This window comes from Argopecten irradians, chromosome 2 (assembly GCF_041381155.1).
Source record: "Argopecten irradians isolate NY chromosome 2, Ai_NY, whole genome shotgun sequence".
Classification (NCBI taxonomy): Eukaryota; Metazoa; Mollusca; class Bivalvia; order Pectinida; family Pectinidae; genus Argopecten; species Argopecten irradians.
In genome coordinates this window covers 5,939,905-5,964,188 of record NC_091135.1, presented here as the reverse complement: position 1 = coordinate 5,964,188, position 24,284 = coordinate 5,939,905, and the positions used below count along the sequence as shown (strand labels likewise).

Here is a 24,284-nt window from a genome sequence, read left to right as displayed (position 1 = left end):
AAGTAAGTTGGTTGATTGATTAAGCTCTACGTCCCATTAACAGTTAAGGCTATTTGAGGACACACTCCAATGCATGTGTGTGATGTGCTGAATATAGTACATGCGTGTGTTTTTTGGGAGACTGCAGTATTTCCGAGTTTCTGGTGGAAATTCTTTCCCATTCCATAGTGCTATCTCACTGAAGCATACCATCAAAACATTGAACAGCACACCTCAATCTGAATCATAAACCGCCATTATACAGACTATAATAATCGAAATATACTATATAGAAATGTAATTATAGTGTTCTACAATTGAGAGAAAACAACAAGTTGTAATTTTAAATGTTTTAATCAGTCTTGATATAAAAAAAAATATTTACAATAAGTATACGACCACGGTCAAATCTATTGTACGATAATATGAAGAACAATAAGTCATCAGCTGAGTAGTTTTAGACACCGAGCATATTTTATGTGATTATATTCATATAAAATGCGCCATTTTTGTTAACATTCTATTTATGGTGATAATTTTTCATATCTTTATGTGTTGATATATGGAATTCATTTGAGAATAAATCCTCAGTTTGTTGTACATAAGTTTCACTGCAAACAAGTTTACTTATTTACTTACACACATTGACCAACTTTATCTAATTAAATATTTTCTATTTGAAACTACCATATGTAGATATTAATAGATTTAAAAGAATCATGTAACAAAATGCAAGAAATTAAATATCGCTTTTTGTGATTTAAACTAAGAGTTATTATTCTTCATATTGTTGTTTCAAGTAGAATTGACCTAATGAATAAGTGTCTAACCTAACTGTTACAACCAGCGTAACCTTGTAAAATTTATTATCTACTGTCTTTGTGAATGGGCATATAAACTAAAATATGTATGAAAGGATAACAATGTTAGGATAAAACATAAATCATGGTTTGTTTTCCGGGAAGTCCATTTTGCAAAATGACACGGCAATCTGAAAAAGAAAAGAAAAATAATAGATAAATTTTCTATTAAGTTTGTCAATTACCGATGGTAAACGTAATAGCTATAGACAAGACATCTTATGGTATGAGATGTAATAATCAATCATTTGCATGTTAAGCAGTGTGCCAAATCAATATTTCGTATAAGCAGTGTGCCAAATCAATATTTCGTATGGTCGGTAAGAAACCCGTTTACCCTTGATGTGCAGACCTCATATCTTGGGGACATTGTAATTAATGCAGGAAATATAAAGAAATATGCATCACACATAATTAGCATATGCATAAACATTCCTATACATAATTTTTTTGACCTCCATTTATAAGATTCATAATGCCCTTGATGTGATATATCATAACGCCCGCCATAAATGACATAGTTTTCTTATTTCAAGATATGTATATTAATTCGTGAATGGCTGGTGTGCAAAGCCAGAACATTTGCACCTGCATTTTTTTCCATTCCTACCTCATCCACAAAAGCCTGTACTCCCGATAAACCAGAACACCCTCCGACTCTCAATGGTCCTGGGCTGACCTTCAGGGTTTCTACAACAAAAGAGGATATATATTTATAAAAGAAAAACTTATATATAAAATGATAATATGTAATGATAATATATTATTGGCTTGACATTACATGAAAAGAGACGACAGCAAGAACTGCAGTTTGCTTGTTTGCTTTTCTAAAAACATTCATTTCAAGAAAGCAGTTGTTTTTATTTTTTGCCTTCTTGGACCAGCCAGCATATTTACAGTGGAACCAGACACATTAGAGGAACAATAACTGTTGTATGAAGTTGAAACTAACCTCTAAACGGCCGCTTTGCAACCTCTTCCACAACCTGATTTGTGGCCGGGTCGACATACTGCAGCATGGCTTGTAAATCAGTTCCGCTGAATATAAACAATACATTCGTCCATACCTTCTCCTAAAATAAAGAAAAGAATATATGTCAAGACGTGAGTATTTGCAAATAAAAGAAAATGCCTATTACTGAAAACGATGCCATAAAACTGAAAATGCAAGAAAAGATACGTGGTGAGATAAAACAAATGAATTTCGTTCCAATTGTTTGCGGATGTATATCAGCACTCGTTTCTAAGGAATCTGGCGGTCATTGTTATATTTGGGCCCCTATTTATATATGTTCAATGAAATATGTTAAATGTGAAACTCCGAAATAGAGTAAAACTTTCTTCAGACGAACCTGCTTTATCATTCTCGATCCCGGTGTTATTCGCCCTATCGCTTACGCTTACGATTATCCTGGGACCATGGGCCGCATTTACCGTTCTATCATGAACAAATCATTACCCAAATTCTGGTCATTTGATTGGCTTCGGTCAAATCAGCCGAATGCAATCAAATCTCAAAACAGACTTCGTGTATAATTTGGTACATTTTGTTTATATATTTCAAGGACGAAGATGATATATAAATTTCATGGACTGTTTTTATATTTTGTGGTAAATTTTACACTACTTACAACTTCTACATATTAATTAACTTATCGTCTTAGATACTTTGAAGTGAATGTCTCTCATAACAAATAATGTCATCAGGTCCCATGGGCTTTGTTATAGCAATATTTTACTGTAAATATTTCCCAATTCAATATATTTATACAGGCAAAACAAAACCACATTATCAATATCAGAATATTTCAATGCTTACGTGACTAGAGACATTCACAGCTTGTATTAAATATTTATGTAACAATAGAGATTACACACAGTGTAATCACATTATTACAACACATTGTCTTCTCACAATTATAATAATCTCAATTCTAATGTTAAATGTTACATATTGTATATGAATTTTGCTTCTTTGGTGAATTTTACTTCAGCATGAAAATACCAATATGCTTATTAGGGAATTGTGCAATGTAAAAGTTCCTAATACGACATGAATAAGATGCAAATGTCCTCTCTATGAACCTTAATTCTTGCACACATATTATACCATAAATTTGTTGTTTCACTTCAGATTTATGACGTTCATTTTTACCGTATAATGATGTGTTAATGAATCCATTCCATTTGCATACTTATGTTAAACTGATAAATATAAATTTGAAAAACAACACAAACTGATTTTCATGAAGTGTAATGTTACTAAATGAGGATAATTTTCATGATTTTATTTATGAAAACAAGCGCATTTCACACAAGTTTAAAGCTGTCATCTTTTGACGCGAAGAAAGGCTCGTAAGGTCAATCTGGTTCTCACGAAATTATGTTTTATGAAAATGAATACAAAAGGAGTTCAACCCTGTCTTAATGTCAATTAGCGTTTTAATTATCGGCGGAAAATTCCCATTTTAAATTCATTTAATTATTTGAAAAGCCGTTATTATTTAAAATCAGGCACGCGCCATCCACTGAATTATCTGTCATGTAAGCTATTTGAATGTCACGTCTACTCTATATGTGCACGATCTTTCAAATCCAGTATAACCTTAGTAATCATTACATGTATTTTCGTGACACGGAACCATATTGAAACAAGAAAAAAAAAGAAAAACGGAAAACCCTGAAGAGAGGAAAAATCTTATTTAACATCTAAAGATCCCGCTTAATTTTTACCAGCCAAAACTATTTTTTGATATAAGATCAACAATGACCTTGCGTCCGAGCAGTTTCGTTATTAGGTAGCGCCGTTCATATAGTAAATCATTCACATAGAAGGGGCTAGGTTTCACCTCGCTTCAGCTCTTTACTATTTGGTCTGTTTTATTGCTCCTTGATTCTCGTATCAAAATAATTTGACATCTAACACTTGTTGTAGGACCAAATACTCGATGGTCATCAGGGAAATAGGTCTTGATAATCAGAAATATGCTAAATTACATCTCGTCAAGTGAGGTTACATTAGTTGATGTATCATTTGACTGCCAGAAAAAAATTAAAAATTACAAAAACAGTTTATCAATGATTCAAATGCTTTCTTATATGATAGGATGATACAAAAAATCATGAACCATATGGAATACATACCATATATGGTAATGCTAGTTCTGTCCATTCGCCATTGGCACTTCTTGCCCTGTATCGCATAACCTGTTGTGTCGGTTCGAGTTTGATCTCTAAAGAAGACATGTGACCGTCAGTATCATCACAGTTAGACAACAGCGTCTGCTCCTCGGGAGATTTCGGCCTTATGACGTAAAGTCGTATTTGAAATCCAAATTTCCTTGACAGGTTATCATTCCCAGTGTAAAACGGCACATTGATTTGGGAATTTCCTTTGAAAAGTCCGAATCCTCGCAGAATATCCAGATTCTCATGGCCAATGAAAATTGTCGTTGCTCGGTTTTCTATCTTACCTCCAGACTTACCGAATGAAATCAAGACTTCTAGTTTGCATGCTGTAGAGTGATGGAAAATAGAGAAAAATAGTTACAAAAAAATCCGAGCGGTATTGTTCCTTTAAGGAAACAAAGTATATTTTACACTTCAAATAAGAAATATAAGCAAGAGCTCTTACTTTACATGCATATATTGCACACTTACACGTTGTGATATTTCGGGTAAGAGAAATTTGAGAGTTTCGATGAATGGAAACCTATAATTTATCAAAACACCTACGCCAAAATGGTTCATTGCATTTCATCATATTTTTTGGTACAACCCTCTGATGCTACTAGGATGTTACGTTTGTTTGTTTGATTAGTTTAACGTCCTATTAACAGCCAGGGTCATTTAAGGACGTGCCAGGTTTGTTGGTGGAGGAAAGCCGGAGTACCCGGAGAAAAACCACCGACCAGCGGCCAGTAGCTGGCAACTGCCCCACATGGGATTCGAACTCGCGACCCAGAGGTGGAGGGCATGTGGTAATATGTCGGTACATCTTTACCACTCGACCACCGCGGCCCCATAGGATGTTACGTAAATGAATAGTTGTGATGATAAGGATATAATATAACAATTGATAATAGCGCAGTCAAGTTAATGAACTTATTACAAATATGTAATTCACAGACGTGATAGACGTTGTCCGTTGACGAATGTCAGGGATCTCAGGGAAATGAGATATATGCAAAATCGCTATCAATGTTCAATATCACGAAAGTAAGGTGGACAAGTAGTAAAATAATTTCGGACACCTTAACCACGCGCCCACTGCAGCCTTGATATATCAGATGTAAAGTTTCTATGCCTTATCAACCTACTTGGTGTGTTCCTAGAATCAACGCAAGCACATGCCGTTTCGCTGAATGATGTTCCGGCTGGACACGAGAGAGGATCGTGTTCCCGATCGATGTGGTAAAATCCTCGGCCATTGTGACGGATCATGCGCAGTTTACAACCGGGCACCGCCGCTGTTAACGCCAAATCGCATAAGCAATTATGATACAGGGATAATTAGCTATAAATTAAGACAATCAACACCGAGTACGTTTTCATCCAATAAAAAAACAGTATTTCAATGCATAAACATCTGTATGATAACATAGCCGAAAATTGTTTAATTTAAAGAGAATAGGTACATGTAGAAAATGCATTGCAAAAATTAGCATTTGCAGTTTTAAAATGATAATGGAATTTTCTATCAAAATAAAAAATGAAATCGCCCAAGTAAATCACATGCGAAAGGAGGATGGTTTACACCGTCTTTTCTTTGTGGTAGAGCGTGGAAGTTTAGGAAACGTTGGAAAGGATTTAAATATTTCAAAACAAAGACATTTGCCGTGGTAATATTTTGATATGAAAATAAACTATGTGATACATACTCTCCGGTTTCCTTGTAGTAATTGCTGGTACGGGAGGTCGTGTTGCTTTTGTCTGTGGATTCACGGGCGGTTTTTCTGGATTTCCATTGTTTGGTTGTGACGGACCTACTTCGCATTTGATTGTACACGAATTGACATTACACACGACTGGGTGCCTTCGTCGACCATCCCCTCGGAACAGCAGTCCGGAGACGATTTGCCTTCCACACAACGCCAGTAATGCTTACAATGGCCGTCACCATCAATGTAAGATCTCAGCGAGGGGTCCCGATACATGGATCTATATATTGATAATTAAAAAACTGCATTAAAAAAAAGAAGAAAAAACAAATTCAAAGAAATAATCTCATTGTTTCTTTTCACTGAGCCGTATCATTCATATTTTGCCCTTTGCCCAAGTCGTATCCCATCCCTTCGGAACAGCAGTCCGGAGACGATTTGCCTTCCACACAACGCCAGTAATGCTTACAATGGCCGTCACCATCAATGTAAGATCTCAGCGAGGGGTCCCGACTACATGGATCTATATATTGATAATTAAAAAACTGCATTAAAAAGAACAAAAAAAAAAAAAAAAAAAAAAAAAAACGAAATTCAAAGAAATAATCTCATTATTTCTTTTCACTGAGCCGTATCATTCATATTTTGCCCTTTGCCCATTTAAAGTTCTGATCTGATTAAATAAAATTATCTCTGAAATTTACTTTGTTTGTCATGTTTATTTTACACTAAAATATTGAACTTTTTTGTCGTCGCGGATGAATAATTCTACCTTACGTGAAGCGTCATCATTCGCTGTTCAATTGAGTAAGCTCCTCCCACTTTTGACCGACTTTTATTGAATAATTACGTCACTTTCAAATGACGATTTTATTGCATAAAATATAAATAAAAAGTCGTGTGAGTTAAATATAGGGATTGGATTTCGTTTTTATGTTAACATGCTTGTATGGAGCAATTCCTCTAAGAATATATTCAATATGGGCGCTAACGCGCCCCATAGAATATATTCTTAGAGGAATTGCTCCATACAAGCATGGTTAACATAAAAACGAAATCCAATCCCTATTTATGTACAGCAAATATAAATCAGTTTTATATTCCATGCAATGAAATAAATGATAAAATATTATCAAAGCCTATCAAAACTCGGTGAAGGGACGCTTTATTTCGTCAGCGACAGCATATATATACCTGCTTCACATGAAACTTCGGCCGAAAATGTACACAGCTTCCTCTCGGGGTCAAAAAATGTACCGAAAGCACATCTTCGTAGGTTTGAAATCCCGTTAATACAGAAAATAAACTTTTTACAGTCCTTGTCAAAGGGCAGGAAACATACGGCTTGTCCTTTCTCACATTGACATCGCTGGCTTGCTGAGCCTGCAAAAAATAGAAAAGACGTTGGAAAGATATTGTTTAATGACAGAAGAGCTAGGCCTGTTAAAAAATTACAAATGATGGGATGGGGTGGATTGAATTTATCTGGCTTGAATAAGCTTAACATGGAGTGCACCTGTACCTAAATAATGTTTGTTATTATAATATGTTTTTGGTGAATCTAAAACCCACATCCTTCTTGCAATCTTGTAATATGGATTTTAACTGTTTACATCGTATAGATAATGGAAAATATGTCAACATAAATTTTCTTATTTTCTTGCCGGTTTAGCATGACATTAATTAGCCATTTGGATATATTTTATTTTACATAATACCAAAACATATCATCATTTATTTTTGGTTATTGTTTGAAATAAAATTACTAAAAAACTCGGAAATTTCTGAGAAACATAGATTTGCGATTATATAAGATATCTTTTCCTCGTATGTTTTAGACACAAACATCGTTAAAATTATTGTTTTGCTTCGAGAGTAATACCTTAGAGAAACAAAATTATAAAAAGGGGGATATGTTATGATAAAGATGGGCGATTTTTAGGAAACAGCCATTTGCTTTTGTAGTGATAGTTGTTATTTGTAGTCAACTCCCTGAATTCGTGCCAGATTAGAACAATCACGAACACCCACACATCACCGTTAAAATAATAGTCACCTTCAAAAGACATCGGTGACATTAATCAGTTATTTTAATAAGACATTCCAATAACACGATAAGTAGTTATCTAACATCTGTCCACCTTAGAAATTGAAAATATCTACGCTCAGATCTAGATGTTCGATATTACTTCCTATGGCTACGCGGAATGGCTTGATATTTAATATTATTGTCGATGTTGAGGCTTGTTGAAACCTGTTATAATAAACAGGTTACACAATCCAGTTTTTGTTTCTCTGATCTGATGAAAATAACTAAATTTGCATTTATAAAATCTTACTATGACAATTTATTCTTTAAGCAATTTCACACCTTGTATAGATATAATGTCAGAGAACTCAAGTAGTGACACGATTTAGGATGTACACCTGCGTCGCGTGTCATTTTAAAATACCAATATATAACTATTGAATATTTACCATTTTTCAAATGATCGAAAGTGAGTCAGAATCTTTATAATCAATTACATGTCCAAAAGAAATATTTATCACTATTAACATAATTTCCGAATAGAATTATAATCTGTACAGCACAGGTGTGAATCTTGTAGTATATCAACACCTAGTTGTTCATAGTATCATAGTAGGCCTAATTGGTAGACACGGTAACATGATCTTCATTTAACAAAAATTGTAACAATGTCACCGACTGTTTGCAAAAGTAAGATTATCTAAACTAATTAGAATCCAAAAAGGAAGAAAGGGAGAGAAATAACATCCAATATTTAAAAGGCATTTATGCAGTTCTTTTTCTTTTATGACCCCACCAGCTTCTCATAGAACGCGTTGCTAAAACCAGCGAGTGCTATGTATCCTTTAAGGGCTACCGAAAGTCACAATACAGAAATGACCTGATTGTTCAATTCCATAAGTTTAAATATCTAAATTCCTTGACGTAACAACGTTTAAAAAAGCTGTTAAAGAACAGACATACAGTATATGTTATATAGGTAACAATACACACTTTTTAATAATACCTGTTTCTATATCATAATGTCAATGGTGGTTTTACTACAGTGCTAACGATAATGTTAAAATGGTAGTGTCACTCTTCTACACTTTTTGTAGATGTTTATATCGCAGAATAAACTTACCTTTGACAGACAAAAGTAGAATGAAAGTTAGCGACGCCCAAATCATTGCGCAAAGTCTGCCTTTTCCTTTCCCGAAAATACAACTGACGAAAACAAGTCCGAGATTTCTCTACAAAGGAAACAAGTATCAAATGAAAATCACATGTTTACGAGATAATACGTAGCATCAGCGACGTGCAAAGATATGAATAATCCTCATCTTTGACCCTTCGCATACTTATGCATTATGATTCATGCCTTACTGACAGAATTGTTTACATCTAAGCGTACATTGGTTAATTCCGTGTCTTATACCTACATATAGGGAACAGATTTGAAAGAATCATCCATCTTTACGTTTCATTGGTTGCATTAGTATCAACATTCCAGTCAATTTTTCACGAATTCGACGTTTTATTAACTTCTGGTATTATTTTTTGAATTATCAAAATAACCTTTGTGTAAATTCCCCTTTTTATTCATTGTTTACAAGTGCTTGTGGTCACATTTTAGCATATTTGTTGATTAACTAGAGCTGGTCCATTCCATACTATATATCGGCATTGACTAATTCATACATTTGATTAAGTGATAAATGTGAAACCAATGTGTCATTTTAAATTACCATACAGATCATGATCAGGAAACTTTAGTCATGTCAAGATTACCACTGCATGGTCATACGGTGGACATTTATAGTTGTGGTGGTCGGTGATTTATCGTCGTAACCTTCCTTTCGACTGCCATATGTATAATCACTTTAAGTTCTTAATTGGCTATCTCTTAAGTATAAAACCCTTCCAAATTAAAAATTGGTCTAAGGTACGGACTATATAATACGTGGTAAAACAGAACCAGTGGCGATGTTTAAAACAATTAGGGCTACTAAATATTTTCCTTTATGCTTTGCTTCTTTGCCAATTTGAAATTTACTAAACTAGTCACGGATGCTTAATTTTGCTTTGCCAGAGGCTCAACAAAAATTGTGGTATCTCATTTATCATTTCCAGTCTGATAAATCTTTTCAAATGATTTTAATAATGGTTTGTGAATACTTATGTAATGTCATAAATGACTTTTGGAATTATTCATACATCAATATATGTGATATGTTGTAAGTAAGAGTTTTGCGTGCAAATATATAATTCTTTTATAATTGGTGCATCTAGTGCTATTGTTTGCAAGGATCTCCGTGATACAATGTGTAATTTTGTTTAATACAAGTATAAATTAATATATTTGATTTTTTAAATATTTTTATTTTCACACTTTAATTGCGTATGAAACTATAATGTTATTTTTCATATGTAAAATATTTTCTTGAAGGAAAAAAAGTCAATCTCTTGAAATATGGTTATTTCAGTTATTTCCGAACTTCTTGTCCATACAAAAGACGGAAACCGAAATAATAGCATATTCTATATTATTTGATTGTTTTTTTATTAACAAAACCACACTAACCTATGTTTAAGAAACAAAATTACTAAACTACACGATCAAATAACACCACAAAGTTAACATACTTATGCATGTATTCATATTCTCGTCTTGAACATTAAAGCATTTGCAATTCAAGATATTTCCATGCAATTATGACTGTCATAATACGACTTGGTTATGAGATATACCAACTTAAAGCTTTCTTACCTGAAAACGACTTTAATGCGGTTTTTAGGGGAAGTTAATTTGTCATTATCGTGGAAATAATTTTACGTGAACTTTAAGATGTTAAAATGTGTTTTAATGTACAATGTAATTAATCATCCTCAATTCCACTTTCAAGAATAAAGGCTGGAATTGAGCAAACAATGATTACGTTATTTGTTTATCACCCTCTATATGCTTCAAAAAGTATATAAAACAAACAAAAAACAGAATAATTACTCACTTCAAAAAAAGTGAAAAAGTGATGAACCCTTTTAAAGTAGCTTAATGTAAAATTATTTCAGAGACAAGCTTGACATGTATATTAATTACAATCGTTACGCTTTATGTTTTCTTGTTGGTCGTTAATGCGAACTGTCTAATTAAATTGATATACATATTGGCGGAGGGATCTTAGTTGCACATAAAATTTACTTTATTCTTCATAATATTTTGTCTAGACCATATTGTACAAAAAAGGTATATTCGTTTACTTTACGAAGAGGTTATTTTCAAGATATTTAAAGTTCATCACAATATTCTATTTATATGATTATTTTATCTTAATTTAAAGAATTTAGTCTTTCGCAAAATTAAAATAGTCCAAATGATGTGAGCTATGATATGTTTTGATAACGTGACACATTTCGTGATGTAGGAATAATTCGGAGAGTTTGGTTTGACATTCAGTTGATTACTACTATCATTTTCATTAGAGATCAGAGTGGCAACAAAACACCACACTAATGTTTGTTAGGGGCACACACTTTGTGTGTAGTCTGAAGAATCTTGACCATATATTAAGTGATTGAAAAGAGAACTGTTAATAAGCATGGATGCCATCCTACATGCAAAGAATCGATATCAAATCTCCTGCATACTTTTTTCTCCTAGAAGTACTTTCTTGTTTTCAATTTTAGTATTTTAATATTGTTTTACATTTGTGTATGTGAAAAGAAACACCCACGTATGCGATAAACATTATCAAAACTTTGAAGATGTATTTCATATTTTCATGTAGCAATAAACAGTCTTTCCTGTTTCCAGTATAATGTGTCGGGTTCGGATGCATGCTCTGTGTCTCTAGCAGCATGCTTCAGAGAGATAGCACTATAAAAAGGACAATGAGAAAAAACACTAATATACCACAGTCTCCCAAAACAAGTATGCATTTCACATACTGTACGTAACACATCACATACACGGAAGACTGGCCTTACATGACCCTGACTGTTTGTATGACGTTACACGAATCACCCAACAAACCAACCAGTCAAAGCAATAAAATACTAATGATTAAATGGTGTTCACAAGTCTATATGTATTTTTCAGTGTCAGCCTGTCACAGTTGTACCTCTAGCAGACGTTATCCGTTTTACTGACCCTATTTACATCCTTGTGAATTTGCATGTCGCCAGTCACGACTCCTGACAATGGTGGTTTGACTAAATATACATAAAACTAATGATAGTAAAAACGCACGGAAGCATTAGTAACTAATTTCGTGTCATGACTTAATTCACCTACTGTTCTCCTCAGTCCACTGGCCACACTATTAACAAAATGTACTATTCCATGTAGCAAGGGATTTATCATACAGCACAGTCGAGAATTCTGATTTGATTCTAGATTTAGATAATGTAAACTTACTTATTCTCAGTCAAAATTAATTTTTAACATGTTAGTGCATCGATGATTTCACAAGATTATTGATTTAATGACAACACTCTGTGAACATACTGTGCAATTAGCAAAATAATATTTTAGCGCATAATGTCAGCTCTGGTCCATAAAGAGCTTAACTGTATCAACACTTAGATATGTATGCGCACAGTATCCGACATTTCATTATGCACAGTAAAAACATCCATGTAGATGTCTGTTACAATGTTTTTGAAGCAACATGTAATGTCAATATACTCAAAAAGATGTATGAAAATCTAACAATACTTTCAGCCTAAATATGTATACATAAATAACAATGTTAATATGGAATGTTAGTAACCACTTCGTAATGTAAGCGAATAAAAAAGTCTGATTTACAATTCATTGACTATTTCAGTCTTGACTATAAATTTATCTTTTTTTACCTTTCCTGTCAATCTTAATTGTGTCACTGTCATGCGCATCTGGTAGATATTGTACGAGAACCACCGCCTTACTATAAAACAATCGTGGCAGCTGTTGACCGTTCCTAATTACCGGACTAAAATATGCTAATTTGACTTGAGTGATTCCTCATTAATTGATTCCGGAAATTACCTGATGGTTAAAAACTAGTCGTGAAAGCTTTTCAATCATTCCAATTATATAGTTTACATACAAAACATATATTTGGAATAGTTGGAAATCAATATAGTATTATACAGAACTGACATCGTGATAATATTGTTATCGTGAACGACATTCCAGTATCATATACTCAAATAGTGTAGTTAAACTTTCAGGTACTCTTCACAATAAGGTTCGCACTGACTCCCATGTTGTTGAAAATTATCTGAAATATTTTCTAGATAAATATTTTCATTAAGAACTGTAGAAATTACAATAATGTCCTTTTTAAAATTTAGATTGCTTTAAATAGCTAGCCCCCTCCATCCCCCTTTCTCACCCACCCATAAAAAATATAATCAATCAAAAATGTTTATTGACTAATGGTGTTTCCTGTAAAATTGTAAATACTTTTATTTTCCCGAGAAAGATATTTTCGTGTAATATCGAGAAAGAGTTCAAATAGTTGATGAATAATTGTTTAAAACGTAATTACAAAACGTAACAATACTTAACAGCCCATGATCGCGAAATCATGTATTTGCAAATATGTTGCAATTACCGAATACTCGAAATGAACTATACACAAAAATAAAGTTGTTTACAATTTCTAATCAAATACGGAAAATGAATTCATATATTCATGATTTTTTCCAGTTTCCTTTAATTTAATATTTTACTGTAATTTAATAATTGTGCTACAACAGAGTTCGTGATGTATGTTAAAGCTTTGAAACACTTAAATTTGCCTCCTCCCTCCCCGTTTTACTTTCATACCAGATGTTCTTGACATCAGCCTTATAAAACAGGTGTAAGGTTTCATGTCGTAGGACGCTAATGGTGAAAAAAAATTCTCTTGGACATTTGTTTCCACAAAATGACACATAATTTTGTGATAAATGATGACGCTTTGAATGATGCATGAGTTATTAATTTGATATAAAACTTTTTACAGGAATTCCAAAGCAATTTGTAGGAAGATAAAGAACAGAATCGCTGTCCCATCTTTAAATCGATTACGAAAGACAACGTAAAGAAAATCTCGATTTATACAGACATGATAAGACTATACCCAGGTATCCAAAAGAGTAAGCATATCCTCAGCGACAAGAAACGCTTAAAATTAATGTCCTGCCTTCTCCCTTTCACTTGTCAACCATAACCTGTTGCATTTTGATATGATATTACGAACAGGATACATATTTCTGATATGAAATCACCATGTTGCTTTTGATTTTGAATATCATCTAACAAACAGTATTTTCAATCTACGAAATGTAAACAGTATTTACGTTTTGTTGACTTTAGTGGTTTACAGAATGATCAACTGGTTGTAAATCATTCAAAATATTCGAGTCATGCAAACAGGGAGTTTATACAACCTACTGCAGCTATTGTAGCGTCATGGAAGGCGACTAAATTTGGGATACTTTCTACTCTACTTAAACTGATGTTTGTTTTTATGAACACTTCAACAACATTGGCCTTGCGTTGAAAGTGTGTTCCTATGATATAACATAACTGGTAAAATTGTTCGTTGAGGTAGCAGTATGAAATATGGTAGCGTTCCACTATTAACAGAAACGCCACACGAACATACCGCAGCTTCCCAAAATACGCAAGCACTCAACACAGACATTATGTTGCATACATGAAGGGGTTGTTTGTTTGTTTGATTGGGATACGTGTTTTGGGAGTCTGCGGTATGTTTATGTTGAGTCTTCTTGCTAACCAGTAGTCTTACTCCCTGTATGCTGAGAGCTTAGCGGGAGTAGAAACTACCACTTATATAGACTTTGGTGTATCGTAAATAACTAGTTGTTGATAAGAAATCAGCAACCAATCAAATTAGTCAACCAGCCAGTAATGTCCTTTACTATTTGATTAACCTCGAAATTAATTCGATCAAGTGCATTTCTTATGAGTAATCAATTTATCATAAACGTACTTGAATAGCTTATAATGACGAATGAGAATAAGGATATTGTTCACTGTGATCCCACTGTGTAGATATAATGCAAGCACTTGTATACAAGCCTTTTTGTGTATCTTAACATCAACAAAGTATATGATTCGTATTAAGTGTGTTCCGGCTATCACAAAGTTCATATTATCAGGAAAGTAAAAGGTGCCGCTCTCAGGGTTTTAAAATGTGGTGTCTATTATCTTTTAGAATATCTATCAAGTGACAACAAATATTTTCCTCTTTTCTTAAATAATTATATTCTTAATTAATGCTGGAATTGGTGTAGGTACAGTTGTAACTTTACAGATTTGAAAAAAAAAATAAAATTAGACACTATCACTGCGCCACCGTTTAAAACTTAACACAAAAAACCAACATATACATGAATTAAAATCGCATGTGCGGTAAGAATGATGAGTGGACTGTGAACTACGTCACTTCCGTTACATTACTAATCTGGACAAAGTGCTTTATGATAAATGGAATAACGTTTCATTTTGCTCACTTAAAGCGTCGTAACATTAAACTCGTACAGGAAGGAAGTCTTCCCGTAGAGGGAAACGCCTTATTAATGGATTATAACACGAGATTAATTACTTTTTGTTATATAATTATATGGAATTCAAGGTTTAGCCCTTGATGTCTTTACCTCAGATATCACTAATAGGAATAACTTTATACACTATATCCTAAAACATGCAGTCACTTAATGGGCTCGTAGAGTCGAAGTAATTTGTAAATGTAAAATAAATGCTTACAACATACATTGATATATTGGTATATGCATACACTTGTTATTTAATAAGACATCCAATTTATAATTGAAGATTAAAATACCAGTTTTGCTGGATTTATAGAGTTTAAAGAGAATCTTACGACGTATGGAAACATTTCCAGAACGAGTCTTATACGTGTGATATCTCTGTATATAGGTAGTTCATCAACACAAAAAAGAACTCCAAAATGGCAAAATCTAAAAATGATGATATTATAATGATAACTCCAACAAATTAGTGAACGGATAAGCAGAGTTAACGCCCTTTAATGTCGTGGTCGCTCTTTAAGTGGAGCCAGAGAAAATTACGGCTAATATTTTATAATATAATTTTGATGCCAAAATGACAATGACAATAAAAACAAATTAATGTGTATTTAAGTATATAGGAATATTCAGTTCCAACTTTATGGCTCACGCTAATGAATAATAAGACGTTTTCAGAAATAAAGAAATATAAAAAATGTACCTATATATATGTGTGTTCCTCCCCTGAATTAACGAGACACATTTTACATTTTTGTCGTCACGATAGTGAAATATACTTATATCAGCTCCAATTCGACTATGATACTTCAGATAATTGTTATCTGTTTAAAGGGGAAAAACTTCCATTATTTTAACATAAAACAATATTTCAACATGCACATATTATTTAAAGATACTTTTAACTTGCGCACATTAACGGGCATCAGGGCACAGTTCCATCGACATTCCTTTACATTAAGGAATTCTTTAAAATACAACTCTCGGAAGAAAAGCATCACATACGTTCATGAAATAATATTAAGTAGCTATCCTTTCCTTCTATAATGCATTTCTATTGAGAATTTTAAGCTAAGTAAATCTTAAAAAGATAAGGATTGTTGTTGAAACTGGGCCCCATATAAGAACAAAACAACGCAGACATTGGGTTCCGTTTTATAGTCTTGAAGTATATATACTAACCGAAGGGTTAATTGCGCTCCATTGTGCTGTTTTATATTTGTCTACTTTCATTGGCCCGTATGACTTTTCGTATCATATTATGTAATCGTGTTCGTTTTGTGTGTCTTGATAAAGGGGTAGATCGCAAATCGAAAATTTGTCTGTTTGTTTTGTCCACACGGTTGGAATTACTTCTTGGTCCCATAGTATACATAATATGATATACTACATTGCATTTCGTTTTTAAAGTATTCAAGTATACATATTTTGATGGATATGTTTAAACTTATTTAATAAAAACACATTATAACTCATATTCATTATATGATTACAATTTAACAATTTTATGAGAAATAAAATAATGATGGGATCGCTACACCGATGACGTTTTGATTATAGACTAGGAACATGTATATATCTAATTACATTATTTAAAGCATTTCACAGTAATTAATGTCAAACAACATCTGCTAACTAGACTTTAACACGACGGAGGCCGCTAACGTGACGTTCATGTCATAAATAGGTCACGCCGTCATTATCGTAAAAATTATTTTTCATAAAAAAAGATCAGAGAAAAAATATTGATGAATTATCTCAGTACAATGTATATTTATTAATAATTATATTAAATTATGATGTGAAATTAGGAGAACAAGTATCTATATCAGGAAGCGTGACACGTTAAAGGTAAAATCAAATTTCATATTCACAGGTGCGCAAAATAGATATGTAGTTTTACGATTACATTTCATCAAGGATTGTTATAACTTTTTTTTATTATTCTATATTTCTAGTTCCTATTTATATAGATTCAGATGGAAAAAAATATATAAACTTTGACAGTACAAGTATAAAGTAAACTGACTTCACTTACCTCTGTTTATAAGATGCTTCTGTATTATATCATTCTAGTAGCCCTAACGCACCATACAGCTTGAGGTACGAGCCACTGAGTGAGGAGAAGTGAAACTCTCCTACCTGTGTGTATCAGGCCCGATGTCCTTTACATAGATATGCGTTCCAAAACACATCCCTGGTCTTTCGAAACTCACCCATAAGAAATATTCACATGACAGACATTAAAAATGTAAAATTACCAATTACATAATGTAAAACCTTAATTATATTATATGGTAAATATTATTATGTATGTTTATTCTGTTAATTTCCATACGTTTGACCCACAGCCGTAGTGATAAGCTTCGCATGGACAAATAAATAGACTTAATGTAATTCAATAATATGCTGTATGGTCTCCTTGGAATATTAAGTTCATTGCTTTGTGCGTTGTGAACTTACAATAGGTTTGCCAAAAATACATAAAAAGACATACCGTACCTAAATATTATCAAACATACTAAAATGTATTGATTGTAAAACAAGTTTACTTGTAGACAAATCACGATATGCCAAAAGCATCAAACTTTTATTTCATTTCATAAAATGATATCTAATTTAGATGCTAATGAACCTTTTTTAAATTCTAATACAAAATAATTTCATACCACCAATAACGTATTTACTGAAATGTATCAATAGACATATGTGCGGCAGGTCCTAATGAACAATATAACAAGCGGAAACACTGCCAGTTTACGGTTCATATAGTTCAAAATACATGTATAATATTTGGAATACTTTCCTACCAGCCAAAGGATCGTTTGAGGATATTCTTTCCAATAGAGAAACATATATACATGTAAAATTGTTGAAGGTGCCCCATCGCCGACATAGCATAAACGATACTCATCATTTGAACAATAATTATTGTTTGACCGTGTACATATATGTCTAATTAACACAAATGAATAACATAAAATAATTTATTTTGTTTTAAATGCATGCGCAATCAGTACTTCATTCCATATACGACATAGGCAACGTTGTTTTTTCTCGAGATGCAATTGTTTTTTTTAAGTATCTTTATCTTGAAGTAAAATTAGAGGCCCATACTTGTCAATGGTGGTAATGGTGTAAAGTAAGTGACTTAAAAAAAACTTAATCGTCTGCTCCTGTTTTTGATAGAGGAAAAAAATCATTTGTCAGCGGTGGGGCATATTTAATTGAAGACTGGTACGGAGTATTTCCACACTGGTACGGAGTATTTCCACATCGTCTATATTTGAATTCAAAAGACGAGGACAACGCGAATGATAAGGTTTCGGATAATGCTTTCTCTGTACACCTATGTAAGCTGTTTGTATTTATACAACTAAACCTATTGTTCATATGGATCCCCCGTAGGGGAAAGCCCCCAATTGAGGGTCTTATTACCGTAACAATGTTTGAACACGTATTCTGTGTGTCATTTGTCGATTGTAACATATGTATCCTTTTGGATCAATTGTCAATATCAGATTCCCAAAGGGGATCGTGACCTATCTCTGACTTAAAGAGACAATTCACTCAGGCAAATTCTTTTACATAACCAATAAGCAAACTATAGCATAAATGTATTGTTCTACATTTCTTATGAAACATATAACGTAAAACATTGACAAATTCCACAACATTGTTAAGTATTTTAATTAATATCGTTGAAATATCAAATCGTTGATCAATACGATTAAGCAGGTACAATATTAACTCTGTACCCATACCCGAGCCAAAGTCACGCACGTTAAACAAATGAACTACATAACCACTGAGAAGGTGATGAAATGATTTTTAGGCAAGACAATTCACCTAATAAGGTAAACACACTACTGTCAGAGCGATTTGAGCAGTTCTAGCCAAAGGTTGCATTACTTTACGAGCAAGGGACAGGGTTCGGCATACAAGAAGTTCGACCACAGTGTGTAATGGCGGACAGCGAGCAAGTTTGAATATTTCACACACGTGTCACCACCATAGGCGTTTCAGGCATATCACAGTAAAAGTGACTGATGTAATTTCCATTAGAAGTTGTTTTATCTGATATATATACAAATTTTAATGTTCTCTTAGACTGAATTGTCCCTTTAATGACCTTTAACGGATAACAACGATGACGTTTATACTTCCACAATGCATTCGCTTATTATATTTGTAGATCTTCAATTCTTATTTTCAAAATAGTTAAGTGTACGCCAATTTGAAGTTCATATTGGCTATATTTGACTGTTAGAGGATAGACATAAGGATTTGTTCTCTACAACACGCATATCGATTATCTATTTTCTGGACTTTTATCATGAAATACCTCTGAATTGTCGAGTATCGTGTCAAAATCATATCCTTCTCTGTCCCGCGATAAAATGTTAAACGATAAACTGTTAAAAATTTTTCTTAAACGTTGATTTTGTCACGTTTACATTGGATGTATTTAAGATTTAAACATATTTGGACGTTGACTGAATTATTTTTGTAGTTTGTAGAAGCTTTCTTCTACCTACCGTAGTGTATTATCCTATAAATACATTTTATCAAATAAGATATATTCAGAACCTTTACACACGCATCTAATTAACATTACCATAATATTGACAGAAGTAATTAACAACTAACACCATAATTTAATTTCCGTGTGGTTAATTTTGAAGTTTATTGTCAGAACACGCGTTATCAACATTAAAGTGTACATATCACTTCTTGTCTAATTATAGGTATTTTCTGTAATGATCTATTGTCATCACGGTACATAGAAAGTAATCATTAACATAGGATCTTACATGAGTGTTCATTTCATATGAAATTATAAAATCCAATATGAAATGAACACAAATTTAAGATACTTTTTATCACATAACTACAAATACCTACAAAACAAAGAATTTACGTCAAAATGTATTCAAAATATCTAGCAGAAGCCGCCATTTTGTCCCGTCGGCCTCGTAATCCTGACGTCACGTCATTTTTCCTGACGTCATTTAATTGTTTCTGTCTGACGTCACAATAAATTTCCAGCTTATGAGAATCGCTCCAGGTTATATTAAACTAGTGACATACGCAAAAATATTACACGCACGAAATCACTAAATATCAGACGGATTATGTGATAAAAGTAAATATAATATATCGAAAGTTTTTATAACAATGATAGACATTCTTAAATCATTATAATAACTGATGTTGATATTTATGGCATTAAAGTTATATGTGCCGTAATTGAGCGAAAATTTTAACACGTTATTTTTTCTTCAGTGATCTAATGAAAATCATTTAAATGAACAGACAAACATATTTGATACATTACAAACATAAGTTATAACACATAATTAATGCACTGCAAAAATTCATAGTATTTATGCCTGTATGTGCTTAGATGGAAACATTAAGGCACATATACAATGTAACTTTAACAATATGGTATGAAGTACAGTGTAATATGTTCGAGGCTAAAACGTTTACGTGACACCTGAGCTGACCCTTTGTAATATAATACAGTAGCCAATGGACATTCCAACGCTCTTTACAAATTAGACATCGGGCGAACGACCGTCTGGTTATATTGACGATAAGAAGTCATATAAACATAATATTACTGAAACCAGGCCCTAAGAAAATGACTGAAATATACCGAAATATGATGACAATTTTATCCCATCTTCCGATCATTTTAAGATACGTGATTATTTTAGCGGTAGTTTTATTTTAATGCTTTTCGCGACCTCTTTGAAGTGCTTCTTCATGCACAGCGCTAAAGTTCATAAGAGGGTTATTCTGGTATTGAACTACCCAATTGAGTTTATATCTGGGCTAAAAAATCGTAATTAATAGTTTTACGCTAAAATATGACTTGGCTAAAATAAATACATTTTCAGCATTTGTTTTTAAATGTGTAGTTTAACGCATCTTTAGCGTGCCACAATACGTTATGCGTTAACCACGTCATTTTTGTGTCAACATAAAACCATAAAAATATAATTAATTCAACCTGTATTTGTTGCAATTTTTTACCATTTGATGACTTTTACAACTGCGATCTTTATAAATATATATATTATTGACATACCATGGAATACGTTGGTTTTTCTTTGATTTATAGTTGTAATCGACAGTTGTAATAGTTTCCATTGGTTACAAATTTACAAATTTATTCTCAAACGTCTTTCCCCTCAATCTGAAACCTATGGTGTAGTAACATCTTGACAATTGTTGTTCTTCGTCAAACATCTCTACTTCCACAATCTTGATAATGATATATTTGGAAGTCCATCCCGGTTTATGTAATGCATTCTGTTGATTTTGTAATCAGTTTCAACAGCAAAAATACGATTCTTGAAAATTGGCCCTTTCACCAGCATTATGCAGTAACGAAACGTAAGTTATATTTCAATAGATAATTTACAAAACAGGAACAGAAATCAAAGATAAAGTATTGACAAAGCTAAAAATGGTTTGCCTATTATTTTCTGACTGAAGTCAATATTGCGCAGCCATGTTTATTAAAAACTAAACAGTAACAGATTTGTATTGGGATAACTTAGCAAGGCGTTTTTCATAGATATTATATTAATATACTCCAAATAAAATTAATGGAAACGTCCGCACATGCTATTATATTGAGATGATACCTTCCTTTTTACATGTCAGGATTGACTAGAGCACGTCAATCACAATCTAGACCATACTTCAGACAAAGTCATCAATCATATCCACGATTAAAGTGTCCGGCTCGTAGTAAAGGTGAAATAATATCTCTCATACAGATGTTCTATTTAAAAATATTTCTTTTATGTTTTGACTATTTTCTATATTGATAACCACCGTGATCAAACGAAATTATGACTAAAACTTCGGTGATAAAATCAAGATACATTGTACCTGCTGCCCCTATCGCATAATCGCAAATTGGATCTTATCTGAACTCTTCTTCATGACTGATTTTATTCTTCCTTATATCTCCATTGACTAAATTTTGGCCTTCATTTGACCACCCACCCTGTAAGGTAGGCTCTGGGTTATGTCTCGTAGCCGACACCTACAATATCCTATAAAAGTGGTAGTGTCTGCTCCTGCTTACCTCATTGCAAAAAGAGAGTGGGACGACTGGTTTGCCCGTTGGCAGTATAATTTGAACAGGTGGTGTGTGTTTTTCGGTGTCTTCAATGGCATGCGTCAGGGAGATAGAACTATAAAAGGATAATAGTTTCGCTATCATAAGGAGACACATCACATAAAATCCCGTATTTAATTGGACCTGGCAGTTCATAGGACGTTAAACCAGATGAACAAACCAATTTAAAGAATGCAACTGATACAGTAACCAAAAAGTGATCTTACTAGTAGTGGTGCTGATTAGAGATATTTGATAAAATTGGTTTGTTGATTATGCGTGATTTTCTACTGAAAACTATGGTCATGCAATGTGCTTTGTATATGAATGTATATGGGGATATATATATTCTGGGAGGCTGTAGTATAAGCTGTGTCTCTCTGTAAATGTGAAAATCTGGTCCATTTTGTAATGCATTCTCACTGAAGTGTACAAGAGATACCGAGTAGCATACCCTACCAGTTCGCATTATACGGATTACAGACAAACCAATCGTCCCACTCCACCATTATGCGGAATTTTAAACATAGGAAAATATACTTTTATAAACATTGTTTGTCGCAGCTACAGGTTTCCTATCAGACAGAAAAAAATCAGAAATTTAGTCGCCTTTTTGTTATTAAGTAATAGTGTGAGCAGGTACAACTCCATATAAATCAAACGAGCTTATACAAACATAATTTTACTCAGCATGATTCGCAAACCCATCAAATAAATGATTGCATTATATTAATTTTGAGTATTAATATATATGGAAAAAAAATTTTATGTCCTCTATGACAAAAAGCATTCTCGAACGTTGTATATTTCATTTGAGATTAATTCTTTACAAACATACAAATGCTATGTAAGCTTGTAATATAACGAGAAAACAAATATATTAAACATTTAAATGAGATTCAGATGTTGTCCATTTTCGTTACTCTTTATTACATATTAATCATAATTGTACGCCTCTAGGTCTAGAGTCTCTATACGACAACTAAAGCAAAATAACGGCTGAATATTGTTTATCAAATTCTAAATTTACGGCATTAAGTGGCATCCTCTCTGTCATGACCTGACAAACAAGAGTATATATGTCAGAACATATAAGACAAAAGTACTTCAGACGTCCAAGACAAAAATGAAAAAAAAGTATCTTGATGAATGACAGACATATAAATAAACACATTTTAACTTGCAAATACAGCAAGACTCAAGATACAGTTCTTATCCTTTTGAATGCAATTTAAAAGTCTTTGAAACTTAAATATTTATCACCGAATAGTCCTGAGATATCATATCAAAAATTTGATTCGAAAATTAACATATTAACAAATCAAATTGAAAGAAAATACGTCTATGCATCCTGTTTATACTTAAATCACTTTATTTGATATGTTTCATTTTTGTTTGGTTTTACGCGCAATCTTCATCAATGTTTCTAGTGTTTCTCATTGGTCTGTTGAGGACGTAATCATTGTAAGGATTTCACAATATTTTTTATGTTTAAAGGTGTTTTTTTTATAGATTTACCCGGTAACAATGTAAATGTTTCTGGAATTGGAAAATCTATATTTAAATTTTCACTGCAGTCCCACTATGTAACCTTACCAAGCGGAGTTTGTATTCATATAGTCAATGAACTTCATTCGCTTATAATGACGTCAGTATCATTGTGACGTCACAATTGTCGTGCCAGCGATAACGGAAAACAGCTGTTCATATAGCTGTTCCATCCATGACGATAACGAATGATCGATTCATTATAGATACAAAATTCCATGGGATTTCACCATAAAATTGTAATGCCAATGAACAGAAGCAAGTTCAACATGAAGCGCTATCGCGCTTCATACAATTTGCCTCGGTCCAGTTGGCATTCATAT

At 32.9% G+C, this 24,284-nt stretch overlaps 1 pseudogene; it reads right to left on the bottom strand.

Moving 5' to 3' along the window:
• Window positions 1-314: 314 nt before the first annotated feature.
• On the bottom strand, window positions 315-17,410 carry LOC138314249 (protein PIF-like; annotated as a pseudogene).
• Window positions 17,411-24,284: the final 6,874 nt, after the last annotated feature.